Source organism: Podarcis bocagei (genome assembly GCF_964188305.1).
Source record: "Podarcis bocagei genome assembly, chromosome: 4".
NCBI lineage: Eukaryota > Metazoa > Chordata > Lepidosauria > Squamata > Lacertidae > Podarcis > Podarcis bocagei.
The window spans coordinates 63,405,896-63,421,254 of NC_138128.1; the positions used below are offsets into that span (position 1 = coordinate 63,405,896).

At 42.3% G+C, this 15,359-nt stretch overlaps 1 protein-coding gene across 20 annotated transcripts in view; it reads left to right on the forward strand.

The window, feature by feature from the left end:
• The first annotated feature begins 2,952 nt into the window (after positions 1-2,952).
• The window catches only part of JAKMIP3 (Janus kinase and microtubule interacting protein 3), a 107,884-nt gene continuing 95,477 nt past the window's right edge, over positions 2,953-15,359 (forward strand). For all 20 annotated transcript variants that reach the window (XM_081189476.1, XM_081189459.1, XM_081189460.1 and 17 more), the window contains exon 1: positions 2,953-4,045. The gene's annotated coding sequence lies outside the window, so the exon portion shown is untranslated. The remainder of the gene's footprint in view (positions 4,046-15,359) is intronic.

The following is a 15,359-nucleotide window of genomic DNA, read 5'->3' on the forward strand; positions in this document are numbered from 1 at the left end:
ACTCATGTCCTGCTTGCGGGCTTCTCGTAGGTATTGGTATGGCTACTGTGAGAAGAGGATGCTGAAAGAAAAGGGCATTTTGCCTGATCCAGCAGAGAGAGAGAAGGGGTGTGTGCCCTAATTCGTATAACTTTCTCCATGCAGTCAGATGTTGACCAAATGGAATTTTGTGCTATCTGGTCTCAAAATACTCAGATTTAGCGCAGATGCTCAGATTCACCACACTGCTGAAAGATTCACAAAACGTACCCTTATTGTTTAAGGCAGCATTTCACTCTGTGGCTCACGCTGTGTTATGCTTCTCTCCTTCTTTTCTTCTGGACTGCAAGAGATGACGTGTTGTTCCTTGACGTGTTTCTAAAAGTAACTTATTCAAATGCTTCCTGCTTCAAATTTACACTGTTAAAAAATCCCCAAAGCCATTTATAATACACATTCAAATGATAAAACAACCTAAAACAAATACCTCCCCCCCCCCCAAAAAAAAGATAAAAGAGCAGTAGAAGTATATAAACCAGCAGAACTGCATGAAAAATTCTTAGGAGCACAAAATTTCAGAGAGACAGACAGACAGACAGAGAGAGAGAGAGAGAGAGAGAGAGAGAGAGAGAGTGAGTAGTAATAATAGCTTTAAAAATAACACCCCCCCCAAAAAAAAATCTCCCAATGTTCATGTGGGCAGACTGAGAAGCAGATTTGGGTGACAGCCAGTTGCTAGGGTGCCCTCTGTATGGGCTTTAGAAAGATGCCCGCTTCTGACCAGTCCCCCATCCTGCTTTCTGACGTGCTTGACACTCATTGGGCACCACAGCTGCCACTCGGGTAGGTCACCGAGATTTGCCCCTTCTTTCCAGCCCATCAGCAGGCGGTTTAGAGGACACTTGCCTTGTACTGGGTGCTGGCAACCCACACTATGCCACTGCTTCTAAGTGTCACACAGGTTAGAGGTTGCACCAAGTTCTACTGGTAATGAGAAACATATCATGATTGATTCCCCACCTCTGGAAATATGGAAAATAGGAATTAGGTAGTTTTCATATTAGCAAAGTTGGAGATCATCTTTAGGTGGTAGATAGATTTAAAAAATGTCTACCCAGACATGCAATTTTATTATGTATATTTGCATTCAAAACTGTTTTTTTAAAAAAATAAAGTCTGTTGATTTTATCAGTATTTTCTTATGACTAGTTAATATTATTTTATTAAACTTACATTGGGGTTTTTTGTTTGTTAAAAAAGAAACCTAACTAACATATAAATTTCATTAAATATAAATGCAATAGAAGCCAGATTGGGTAGCTTTATATTGCTGCTGTCCCCACACTCTCTTTAGTGATTAAAAAGTAGACCCCTTTTCCATGTAATAGCCTAACTGGCACACATGTCTGATTTGGCCCTTAGGAAGCCTTGCAACAAATAATATAAAGCAATCCTGTATTATTAATCCCATAAAACAAATCATCATTGCAAGATGATACTAAAGGCCACCCATATGAGTCTAGCTGAGATTTTGGTATTTTGCAGTTCATACCTACTTCATTAAATTACATCAACTCTCAAAAAGCAGCTCTTCTGTTCTAAACCACACTGGTGTAAAATCATTTTGCAGTAGATCTATGGCAAATTGCTAACAATTTTTTATTTTTTATTTTTTGCAGAAGTAGATGCTTCTATTAAGCCTGTGCATTATAAATTAATAGCATTGCATCAAATACCCCGAGTCTCATCGTAAACAGAAAGGGATAGCTACCAACCACCTGTTACCCCATCTGTGGACCTTTAGAGTTTTGCCAGGCAACAGTGAATTAAATAAACACTATCAGAATAAGTGTCCAATGAGGCTTGCACAGCTGTGGTTATATATTAAAGATATTTATCAGATACACAGGGGCATATATGCATCTTTCCTCTTCAGAGCACTTCACAATCGAACAGTTTGGACAATGCACAAAGGTGCCTTTTGTTAATGGATGCAATGAGCTATAAAACCCCAAACAATTCAGGGAGCGACTATAAATGTCAAAGCCTATTAAAGTAGAATTACAGAATATTTGAGAACTCTTGTTTAAAGCAATTAGCTGCGGTACCCCTGTATTTGACAGAAACACCACTGTATTTGTATCATTGTGATATTTCTTAGTAGGTTCAAAAATCCTAAGAATTCTTTCAACGTGGTATGTGGCATTTAGGTTTCTTGTTGTATGCTGGCTGGTTAACTTAAGGGGGGACCCCCTAAAACAAAACTGAGTATGTTCAGTGGCCAAGTGAGGGACAGAAAGGGAGGGAGAAAATAGGGGTGGGGAGGAGAAGGGCAATGGAATGGGGAATCCTTGAAAAGGGCTTGGTTGGAATCTGGAACACGAGCTCTCCATGATGCAATGTTTTGTTGCAAGTTCCCTTACTTAGTACTGTATCTGTTTCTTAGTAGGACAAGTCACAGCCCATTGCAGACATTATTTAGCTTTGGGCTGTGTTCTTCAACCTTGGTTCCCCAATGTGGGTGGACTACAATTCCCATCATCCACACCAGTCTAGCCAAGGATGATGGGAGTTGTAGTCTACCCACATCTGGAGACTCAAGGATGAAGAACATGGGTTTTGGGGGTGCCTGTGTGCTCTTTTTCCACAGTGAGTGGTGCCCAAAAAGCCTTACAAAAAACCACCTGTCTTATAGATATGCAAACCTGCAGTTTACAAAAGGTACCAGAACGTTCAAATAGGCCAAAGTCCAACCATTCAGTGTTGCAAATAAATAATTTAGACCTAACATGTCAGCACAGACCAAAAGGAAAGTTAACAAGCAAGCAGTACATAAATACAACTCAAAGGAGCCTGGGACCTTCTCTCTAGCTCTGGGCTTCCTACAAGGGGTTAGTGATGAGTTCTGTTATCTGCCATGCCCGGATACTTTAAAGACCCCAGCGCAATTTCCCCTTCTGCATCCTTTCAGAGCAGAGAAACAAGAATTTCAAAATGAAGATGAAGAGGTGATGGATTAATACTTGGCCCCGGACGGGCCACGTCTGCGGAGGACCCCTGCAGGAGGAACTCGGACCGTCTCTCTGGCTGCTTGCAAATGCCAGAGAGAGGAGCCACGGGGATTTTAAATGTCAGTCTCGGCTGGGTCCTGCTACATCCCTTACTTGGCAGCGGAGAGGAAGGGGAGGTGGAGAGAGAGGCAAGCCTCCGTAACCTTGGCAACGCAGAGAGTGGAAGCAACAATCCCCACCCTGCTTAGGATGCTGGAGAGGAATTTGTTTTCCGCTTTGAGAAAAAGCCAGCCGCGAATTAGGTGGCTGCAGCTGAGGGCTGGCCTTGCTGCTGGATCGAGCGCCTTTGCCTTTCCCTTCCTGAATGGGAGGGCCTCCGTTTCTCCAAGTGAGCTCCTCCGATGACGTGCCTGGAGTCGGCTGCTAGCTGCAGTGTCACTGCAATGGCTGAGGGGCGGCTGTTGGATGCTCGCAGTGAGCTCATTTTTCCCAGGAGGAAGGCGAGCATCCAGAGCATCGCCCGGCAACTGCAACCTGCTGGTGAAACCCCTCTCTAGCTCTTTGCCTCAGTTAGGCTGGCCTGAGTCTCCACTTTCAGGGTGTGTACCTGGTGAGCAGCTTTTTTAAAAAACAAAACCTGTATGGTCGATTCCACCCCTCCTCCTCTTCCCTCCCTCCCTCCCTCCCTCCCTTGCTTTCACCCCCTCCCCCCAAAAAATAATAATGGTGGACTAGACTTGACGAATCATGCTTGCATTACATCTGGTCCTAAGCCGTTTGGAGAACAGCGTATATAACCTGCAGGGAGAGAACGGACTTTTGGATTGCTTGATTTTTGCAGTTAGAAAATGATAAACCTCTTGCAAAATGCAAGGTGAATGGCAACCCCTCCCACTCCCCTCTCCGCGCAAAAAAACCCCCATGCTACTTTAAACCTGCCTGCTAGGAACAACCTACAGGTTTTAGGCTGAAGTGCACTGCAATACACGGAATGGTGCTTCCTTCAGGTAAAGCAGACCAGCAATGTGCCCATCATGATGGAACTTGCCTGTAAGGTCAGTCTCTCTGCATATTTTTGCCTCTTTCTGCACCCGAATAGTATCTGTGTCTTTGCACACGCAGTTATATAACTGCCTGCTTGTTCATTCTGGAATTAATCCATTGCCAGGTTCTCGAGTGTGTGTTTTTGCATGCTATGCTATGCTAAGCTATGCCATGATTTGTGTGATGTATCAGATGGCTGTAGCCTGGGTAATAAATATAGGTTGGTGGTGTTATTTCTTTTATGGGGGGGGGGGGAATATTTTTAATGGGAAAGAAAAGGCCTTGCCAGATCCACGGCATTCTATTCTATTGCATAATGTAGGGAGCTGCACCCATTTTGATTTGGTTACTTCAGATACGAATTCTGAGTAGAGCTGTTAGTTACAAGGTCCCACCTGCACTTTCACATATTGAGCATCAGCATTATTATTTGGGGTGGGGGGGGTGAGGAGAGTGAGTCTAGCAAATTGCACTGAGCTCCTGTGTGCTGTGGACACCTCTTTAATTCTCTTCTATAACAATAGAGCCCTCTGGGGTTTAATCTGCAGTTAAAAGGGAATTTCCCATTTTATCACCCTTGTTTCCCTTGTCGGTGATAAATGTCAGTTTGGCCCATTAAGTGGCTGGACCTTCCAGTTCATAAAAGCTCACTAGCTGCAGTCAGCATACAGCAATGCAGGTGGAGTTGGGAGTACAAAGATAGCAGGTGCAATTCCGCCCCCCTCTTTTTTTGGAATGTTACTTTCTCCCCTCTGAGCAATCCTGGTAAGATGGGACTTGGTACAATGGGATTCACCTCCATCAATGGTTCCCTTGGGAGAATTGAACAGTTTCTTTCCGCCTTCCATTCTGATTTGCTGCTGTTGGCCTTTACCTTCCTGAAGTACTGTGTTGTCAGCAATGTCATCCTTTGCTTTAAATATAGGTTTGTAGGGAGTTCTCTCTGTGTATGTGAAGGACCAGGGTGGAGGGAGGCAAGGTTTGGAATAGGGAGCTGTCGCTTCAAAGTTTAGTTTCCACTACTTATATGAAATGAACTGTCAGGCATCTCATAAGATACCAAGGACAACACATATGAGAGCAGGAACTGCTCAAGACAAAATGTTAGAAGAGCACTTGAGAAACATAGCCACTGCAATGTTTAGGGCTGCAATCTGATAACTGCCTACCTGGGACAAAGCCCCACTGAAGTCCACGGGACTTACATCCAGGTAAACATGGATAGGTTAAAACTTCCCCCATTCCCACAAGAATATTGACCCAGAAGTACAGATGTAAATGGCAAGTGAATAACATTTTAGATGATTTTCTTGGTGGCCTCAATCTGCCAGACGAAGAAAGCTTTCATTGTGGATTGCTGTATGAAGACAATAATTTTCAATAACAACCTAGGCTTGCATTTTCCCCAAGCATTTTATCCCTTCTGTGTATCTAATCACCGGTATACATTTCAGCATTTTATTTCAGTAGATTAACAACTGTAAAAGCAACCTCAGAAATATTTGCTACCATCCAGGGGAATTCTCAAGCTCTGTCTTCTTGGGTATACTAATACATAATATTTCATTTCAGCATTGGGTGGGGGGCAAATAGATGAGTCTCCAGAATGATCTTTAGATGACAGCTGAAAAGACTCAACAGTCTTTTAGCAGTAACAGCATTAATTGAGCACAGCAAACTTCCCATGGGTTCTTAAACCACCCATATTCCAAAAACAGACTGCATTTTGTATTGTGGGGTGGAGCCCACCAACTTTTTAATAGCTGATTAGCTTGGTATTTATAATCCACAAGGGTTGTTTTCTCTTGCAAGAAAACTTGCAAAATATATGGTCCATTACAATAACAGGATATGTAGATTGATGAGTGATTAACTGTTGCAGCTTAGATTGTGTGTTAACATAAAAGGTACTGGAGCATATTCCAAAAGGAACTGGAGTACAAGACAGACTCCCATTGATGATATAAAATAGCACCATTTACTGAGTCTCTGTTGTCCAGTACCCCAGATTACCCAAATGAACAGTGTGTGCATATCTCAAAGAGGATAACCCTCCCATTTATTTGAATTTCTAAATATCCAAAATATTTTTCTTTTCTTTTCAACTTTGAGTACCGGTATGTTTGGTCAATTCTCATTAAAAACTCACCAGCACATTAGACATTCTTTGCAAAAAAATAAAATCAAAAGTAAATCACCAATTCTGCCATTCTCACAAAAACCATTGCCAAAAGTTCAGATTCTGCATTTGCATCTATAGCTGAGACTTAGGTTATCCATATATCTTCTGTCTACATATGTATAAGATATATACATAAGATTAGCTAAGTACATAAATAGGTATCGCTGCGGTGGGAAGGTAAACGACATTTCTGTGCACTCTGGCTTCTGTCACAGTGTTCTCTTGCATCAGAAATGGTTTAGTCATGCTAGCCACATGACCTGGAAAGCTATCTGTGGACAAACGCTGGCTCCCTTGGCCTGAAGCAAGATGAGCACCGCACCCCATAGTCACCTCTGACTGGACTTAATCATCCATGGGCCCTTTAATTTTTTTTAAAGTCTACATCCTTGAGGCTCCTTCTGATATTGCTGACAAAATACACATATTTTGTCAATGTTCATCTTTAAAATGTGAGAAATGACATTTTAAGAAGCTTTGTATACTGATCAGACTTTATGTGACTCATCCCATTGTGTATTTCTGTGTAAATTCCACTTGATGTGCCATTTACCTCTTTTGTCTCCTCTGCTTCCTTTTAAATTTCACTAGGACTTGTTTAAGTTGTATTCAATGTTTTTTTCCCCACAGGAAGAACTAAATGAATGGTTCCAAATGAAATTTAAGTATCCTATGCATATTTACTAGGGAATAAGTTCGATTGAACTCAGTAGGATTTATGTTAGAGTAAATATGCTTAGGATCAGGCTATTATAGTGAAATTCTTTAGTATTTACTCAGGCCTAAACCACACTGAGTTAAGCTCGATGGGGCTTATTTCCCAAGTAAGTGTACATATGATTACAGTAGAGCTGCCATACGTCTGGAATTTCCCAAACATAGTCAGGCTTCGTCTGTCAAAAATGGCATCCGGGTAGAATTTTCAGGAAACAGCTATAATGTCTGGGGAAACCCAGCGTATGACAGCCCATATCACAAGTGTTGTTTTTTGGGGTGATTTCCCTTTTTAAAAAAGTTTAAAACTTCAATTTTCATGTCCAGATTTTCACTTTTTGAAATATGACAACCCTAAATTACAGAATTAGGGGTGTGTGTGTTTTTTTTTTCTTGCTGTAATGATATGATGTGTGGATGAGGCCATACATGCCTTCTTCCTCCCATCTAAGCCTACTTTGGCCAATAACACAGCCAGTTCAAAAAAGCAGGGAACTGTGCTCTCAGCAGATCAGCTGAGATGGATGGAAGTGCTCCAGCTAATCCTTGGCCATAGCTCAGAGGCAGATTACCTGTTTTGCATAGGAAAGCTCCTAGGTTCCATCACTAGCCTCTTCATGTAGGGCTGGGGATGACCCCCATCTAAAAACTTGGGAAGCCATTGCAAGCCCTGTGGACAATACTGAAGTAGATGGATCAGTGTTCTGACTGAAGGAGCTCAATGGTCTGACTTTGTATAAAGCAGCTTCCTCGGTTCCCCGGTGCTTAGCCCATTCTGGTGCAGCACAGGTCTGCTTGATCCAGGCTGAGTTGTGTTGACGAGCTGACTGGTATACTTGGAAGTCAGACCAATAGATCCAAAAGCAATTATTTCCATTAGTGGGTTTGGCATTTGGTTAGGTACTAAATCTGAGAGCGAGCAAATAACGACTACGACCTTTGGTGCAGATAGGAAAGCTTAAGATACTAGACTTAATGGGCTTCCAGGCATACCTTCTTTAGATGGCAATAGCTGTAGCTCAGTGGCAGAGCAATTTGCATGGTGTGCAGAAGGTCCCAGGCTCAATCCCTAGGTCGTGTCTGAAACCCTGGAGAGCTATTGCCAGCCAGTGTAGACAATACTGAACTACATGGACCAGCGGCCTGATTCAATATAAGACAGATTTCCATGTTCCTATGTGATGTGTATTAGTTTACTTACTTAAAAAATATGCTAAGCCAGATCTGTTACATTTAGGGACCTTTTGCTGATTCTGCCCTGCTTCTTCTGCTCCAAGGTCCTACTCTGATGACACCACTGGCTAGTGCTGTTGCAGCTGAGCTAAACTGGAACTATTTGTGCATGGAGCCTGCCCATTCTCCCCAAGAGAAATGTATTTTTCCTCCTCCCTTATTTTCATTTCAGATAGGGCCTGCAGAGCTTTGTTCAGGCCAGAGTGGCTTCCAAGGACAACGAATGCCATCAGAGCAAAGTGGTTCATATGTCTGGGCCATTATGGAAGTCCTCTTCTGTGTAACGCTGCTACAAAAATAAAAGATCAATATTAAGAGGCTAAATATGGTTATATGCAAAACCCTATATAATTTGGTTCTTATAAAACCAGACAGTTTACTGCTCTGTTCATTTATTTATTTTTATCACTTATAAAATAATCTCAACCTTTTCTTTTAAAAAATGAACTCATTAAATAAGCAATTCAATAGCCTACAACTTTTATTAATATGCAAAGTATGTCATGCTTTTTCATTAGCACAGAACTTTATGAGACGCTGAGAGCACATTAAAAGAATCTCATTTTTTGTTTTATTACGATTATCTAGGGTTTATTGAACTTGTAGTTGTAGAGAGTTATAGCCAGCAGTGGTGTGCAGCATCACTTTGAAGAACATTTATTTCCCAACATGCATAGGATTGTGTTGCTAGTTGTACATGCATCCTATTGAAATTAATGGCCACCTATATCATAGAAATTTGTCCCATTGACAATGGCCAATTAATTTCACCCAACCCATGGTCCACACTCGTCCTTTCAGAAGTTGGTTGAAATGGGCAGCTCTGAGGTCACAACTGTAGCCTGCTGAAAGTAAGGAAGAGGCAGATCACATTGCCACATTCAAATCTTCCTCAGCACTATTCTGTTTAGCTCTGGGTAAAAGCAACAGCAATAAGCTCAAGGCCTATTGGCCATCTTCCTAATTTGTTAAATGAGGGTTTCAGCTAACTTTGACACAATTTTTCAGATTATTAATTACCGGTTACAGTGGATTGAAATCAACGGAACTGCTTGGGCGGCAAGCCTATCCTCACTTACTTGGGACTAAGCCCCACTTAATTCAATAGGACCTACTTCTGAATAGTTCCTACTGCCAGTCTTGACTTCACTTGAGTCACACTGATTTCACTCGGTTCAGCTTATTTAGTCTGGATCCAGCCCAATGCCATAATTAACCAATTTTTGAATTACAAATAAAGCTCTGCTTCTGCAGTGCAATCTATGAAAATGAAAGTGCAGTGCACCAATTTCTTTTCCATGGTCTTAGTTCATGTCTACAGAATGCACACTGGTTTGAACACAGTCCATAGGTTGGGGCTTACACAGCACTACTGCTGGTGGATTGCACTCAGTAGACCATAACCCAGTACCGTTTTGCATGTTTAAACTTAATTGATTTCACATAGGGTTTAGGTGGATAGCACTGCACTGATTTGCAGCCCTGTTGCTCTTTTAGTCTTTTGATGTGCATTCATGATTTCTATGGCTGCCTAATTTAATTCTGAGCATTCCTTAAAAAAAAAAAGATATTTTCAAATCCAACCCTCAAATTTCCAAAGACTCCCTTGAAATGGAAACATAGTTTGGACCAATTTCTAAACATCTAATCACATTCAAAAATCCACGTTTCTTCCATCCTGAAATGCAAAGCACTCTTCAGGGAGAACTAAAAGTGTTGGAAACAACTGAGAAATGGACATAAATCCCAAGTGAGTCCAGCCACTGAGTACTCTGAATGAGTTTTCGCCTGACAAGCTGAGTGCAAATGGTTCCCCCAGGGATCAAATGTAACATTGAGCATGGAGGCCTTTGTTTTTTTATCCATTTGCAGCTGCCATCGCGAAATCACCTTACACTGCATGTACACAGCCTCCGTGCAACACTGACTCAGAGCATTTCCGCTTTGATTACTATTTCAATAAGGTTCAGTTCATATATTATCCTGGCACGTGGCTGCCTCCTGGAAACCAAATTGCATAGGCACCCAAGATGAAATGTTGAGCAGGCTTGGTGAGCTTTCCACAGGTAACTAATTGGCCATGTAGTAAAGAGGATTCTGGACTAGACAGTCCTCTAGTCTGATCCAGCAGTGCTGTTCTGAAACAGTTGGCATAATGGGGCAGCCCCTTGGATCAGACATCCTGACATTGTGTCACTGCTGATTACATGGACAGGGTGGGGCAGGGAACCAGCAAAGTCAGGGCTGTGTGGACTTACACACTAGTGAAGAAGAAGAAGAAGAAGAAGAAGAAGAAGAAGAAGAAGAAGAAGAAGACCCCACCCATCTGGCTGGGTTGCCCCAGCCACTCTGGGCGGCTTGCAACACACATAAAAACATCATAAAACACCAAACATTAATAATAACCATCTGATACAAAAAAAGTTACAATAACTTTAAAATAGACAACCTATATCAAACAAAGCTACACTGAACAATCCACAAAAATGCAATAGTAAACTAGGGTTGCCATATTTCAAAAAGTCGTTAGGTTGTTGAGCTTTTTGACTTGCCTAAGTTCCAGAACAGGGTGCCACTCCCCGGATGTCACTTCTGCCTTTGAAATCCCGGTTATGTCTGGACGTATGTCAGCCCTATAGTAAACAACAAAACTGAACACCAGCAAATAATAATCAAGCAGTCCACACCCATTAATTACAATAAAGAATTACCAAACTATAATCAGTTAAAAAACCAGCATATTAAACTATAATCAGTAAATATAATGGCAAGTCACAATGCATAAAATGCCACAAAGAATACAAAGCCATTGTAAAAGGATCAAATTGAGATATATATCACTGGACTCCTCTTCTTTCTTTTCAGCTGCTTCTGCCCATGCAGCACTGATCACCACAGCATCAGGGAGTGCAGAGCTGTGGCACCAGCCCCTTCTTCTTATGCACTTATGTCTGTGCAAAGGGCTGCCCAAGTGATTTGTGCTGATAGTAACCATGCCAGGGAAGCCATGCCAGTAATGTGTAGTTTCCTGGCATAGTGATTAGTGACCCGAATCAAAATGGTAGCCTTCAGTGCTAATATTCATTCAGCTTTTCAGCCACAACTGCACAACCTGATAATATAGAAAGTGGCCCTATGAACTGTGACCCATTTGATTATCTGCACTAGGCAAAGAAAACTCAAAAGTTTCAGAGAGCGATTGATTTCTGGTGCACTGTATCTGATACTGCAAACCGTAAGAGTTCTAGCGGCATTATCATTTCCATTCAGATATTCTGAGAGTGGTGATTCAAACTCCCTGGAGAGTGATCAGTGGAATTCTTAAATCAACACTATTTTGCCAGGGTACCGGTGAATTATACATAGTTCTATAAACCTGTCTCAGGATTCTTGTTTGATGTACAGCTGAACCTGCTATGCAAAAGGGGCTAGGATTAGTCTTTGAAACACCTCCATCACCCCATATATGAAGACTTCCAGCAAAGAGCACCAATTCCCAGAGTGGTTTAAATAACCAATCCCTCTTCCCAGGGAGCTCTGGGAATTGTAGCTCTAAGTCCTGGTACCCTTAACAAACTACAGCTTCCGGAATTCTTTGGGGAAAACCATGGTTGTTTCACATGGCATCCTAGTGCTTTAAATATATGGTGTGAATGGGGCCATTGTTGTTGTCTGGAGGAGCTGTGGTGCAACAAAAGCAGGACAAAAAGAAACCAGAAGATTTGTGGTACAAAACTTTATTAGATTTCAGCAAAACGTTACAGGACTTGCATTGATTAGAAATGAAGCAGTGTGACTACTTCAAAACGTTTGCAGGTGCAATGAACTACTGAAAGCAAGATTGCATATGACTGCTCCAATAGCTTCATGTGCACAAACCATCATGAATGCTCAATTAAAAAAAGGATGTCTGGAGGAGCCCAGTGGTAATTAACCCACATAAATACCGTTTGTACTGCTTAGTAAATTAAGCTAATTTAGTGAAAGAGTTTTACAAAGGTATCAGCTAGTGAGCCTTTCAGGGTTTTCACCCACTGGTCAAGTGAAGAAGGGGTCTTAGGGATGAGGGAAGTATTTTTGACTCGTGGTGTGTCTGTGTCTTTCGCATACATTGTTATCCGTTGTTATAGTTGTAGCTAGCAGCACAACTTAAACCAATCGTTTCAAAGTTCCTACCTGCAGGCCCAATTGACGCAGCTGAAAACTACTGAGGCCCAGCACTCACAAAATGGTGGTGGATGGAGATCAAGTTTGACACAATCAGCTGACAATTACATACATCATTTTCAACTGAAATCTAATCTATCTTTTGATGTTATTCCATTTTTTGACTGCAGCATTTTCCTCATGGCAAGAAGGTCCACTGCTCAGGTTTCCCTGAGCTAAATAAAGAGGTGTTTTGACAGCCTCCCCATTTTCAGCAGAATTTGCTGATCCAGAAGCTTTAAGTGGAGAAGACTTTTTCTTCCTTCCTGCTGCCATGTATCCCTCAAAAGCATTTTTAGTGATCCCCTGTACATTCATTTCCCATTCTACTTTCACACTCAACTTGAACCTTATCCATACCCTCACCTCATTTTCCCCTCCTGGTCCTTTTACATTCACTTTCCCCTCCTATAACACCTTTCTTTTCTTAGCCCCTTCTTTTCTATTTCCACCTTGTTAGTTATAAACATTAACATTTTCTCTCACTTTTTCATCTCCCTCAACACCTCCTCTGGTCCTTTTCCCCCAGTGGAGGAAGACTTTCCTTCCTCTCCCTTTCCCCTTGAACATCTGTCACCTGGCCACTTTCATTCAGCGTGCAAAGAGTTGCTGGTGCTAGCATTGGTCTGACCAAAAGGTTATGGGCATATGTAGGCAGCAGGGCAGACAGGTGAAGAGGCACCACAGCCCACCTGAAAGTGCCCAGGTGAGTCCTGGCCCACTGCTTCAAAAACACTGCCTTACGCCCTTCCTCGTCCCCAGCAGGAGCAACCAACCAATTATATCTAGGAGAAAAGGGCTCATCGCTTTTTGGATAAGTTTGCTCTCAGGAAACTTTCCACAGGTCCATGGGCTTTTTCAGGCCTTCTTTGTTATAATGACCTTGGATGTTATCAGCTAATTGGAGCCATTCTGCGATAAGTTACTGTTCCCAGACAGAATCTTGTTATTTTTTTGGCAATTAACTACACCTGGGGGGGGGGGGGGGAAGCTGCCCTATCTCTGGGAATGAATTTCAGTCGCGAAATAACTCTTTTTAATCATCTACTGACAGTGGCTCAGGTTTCTACATGACAGCTGACAATGGGTGGCTATGGGGATGCCATGCATAGCAGCATCCATTCTGCACTCCTAGTGTGGGATGCAAACAAGTATGAGGTCCGGACACTGCCTGCATCCTTTATGGGACACCAGGGATGTTTGCTCATATACTACTGTATTATCAAGAACATGTGCTAGGGATGTTTGCTGGGTTTGGGCTCCCTACAAAAAAACATTTGAAAAGACTGAAACTGCCCTTTGTACTTTTTTGTGTTCATGATGGCAGATACCACCCACTGGCTTGTAGTTATAATAAGAGGGAGTTAAAAAGGTAAAGGTAAAGGATCCCTGACAGTTAAGTCCAGTCACAGACGACTCTGGGGTTTGGCGCTCATCTCGTTTTACAGGCCAAGGGAGTCGGCGTTTGTCCACAGACAGTTTTTCCGGGTCATGTGGCCAGCATGACTAAGCTGCTTCTTGTGCAACAGAACACCGAAACCTGCTCTGGTAAAACGCAGTTTACCTTCCCACTGGAGTGGTACCTATTTATCTACTTGCACTTTTTGGTGTGCTTTTGAACCGCTAGGTTGGCAGGAGCTGGGACCAAGCAATGGGAGCTCACCCCATCATGGGGATTCAAACCACCAACCTTCTGATCAGCAAGCCCAAGAGGCTCAGTGGTTTAGACCACAGCGCTACCTGCGTCCCTCTAAGAGGGGGTTACTGGGAGTTTAAAAGCATCAGAGCTGTGTTGTACTGAATGGTGTGGCTTGAGCTAGTGCCGGATTTATGTATAAGCTAAACAAGCTATAGCTTAGGGCCCCACTCTCTTGGGGCCCCCCCAAAAAAATTAAAGAAAAAAACTGGATGTACATTTCCAAAATATAAGATAAAAAACAAATAAAACCTACATACAGCAACTATGTTTTGTGTTGTGTAGGCTCCTATGTGTTATGTGCACATGGCTTTAGATACCTATTAGGTCCAGAAATTACCATATAGCATATATTCAACACAAAAAACCAGTGACAATTTGTTGTTGACAAAGGACAGCTGGACATATAGCTTAGGGCCTCATCAGACCAGTCCTGGCTTGAGTTCAAGTTTGTTTTTTCCTGGCTGGAATGTGTCTTTGAACTCTGATTGTGACTCTTTTGGTTGCCTGGATGGGGGATAGAAAGGGTGTGTGCATGGAGAAAGTACTGTACAAAGATAGCATTTTGTATTTCTTGTTCTGCCCACTCTTGTCTCTGGCCCTGCACATCGCGGGTATGTGGTCCCTGCAGTCTTGCCCAGGTGGAAATATGGACCTCGGTTGGAAAAACATTCCCCACTTTACACTTTGTGCATCCCAGGGAATGAGCTGATATTCTCTGGGTAAAGGTATTGTTTGTGCTTGGACAAGTGGTTGGGGACTTGCCATATCCTTACACAGGTGAGTATAGAACTGCAGCCTTAATTGCTACTTTTTATATAAAATAAAATATGTCATGTTATTAGCGGCCAAAGTTCTAGGTATGGTGCAGACTAGTGTTTGAAAAAGAAAGAAAGTCACAATGTTTATTGCTGTTATTAGATAGTTATAGAACTGTACCCGAGGGACTCTTTTGCCAAGCACAGTGTTCCTTATCTCAGGTTTTCCTGGTGCAATCTTGTGTGTTGTGCAATTTAAACTCCTGCATGTTCTGAGCCGAACAGTTGCCATCCAGCCCATTCTATAAAATATATGCAAAGGCATCCTCATTGAAAAGTACAATGCCGCACGCAGGAGCAGGATACTTCCGCATACATGGTTATGTTTCCTAGCAACTGCAGCCATTCAGATGGGGAAGGCTTTAAATATTCAGTGATGTTATTTTTCCTGCCACTGCAATGGCAAAATGGTCTCTATTTGTTTTGCGAGCTTTTGTTCCCGGTCTCAGATTTAAAGAAAAGAATGCAGTTCTTAA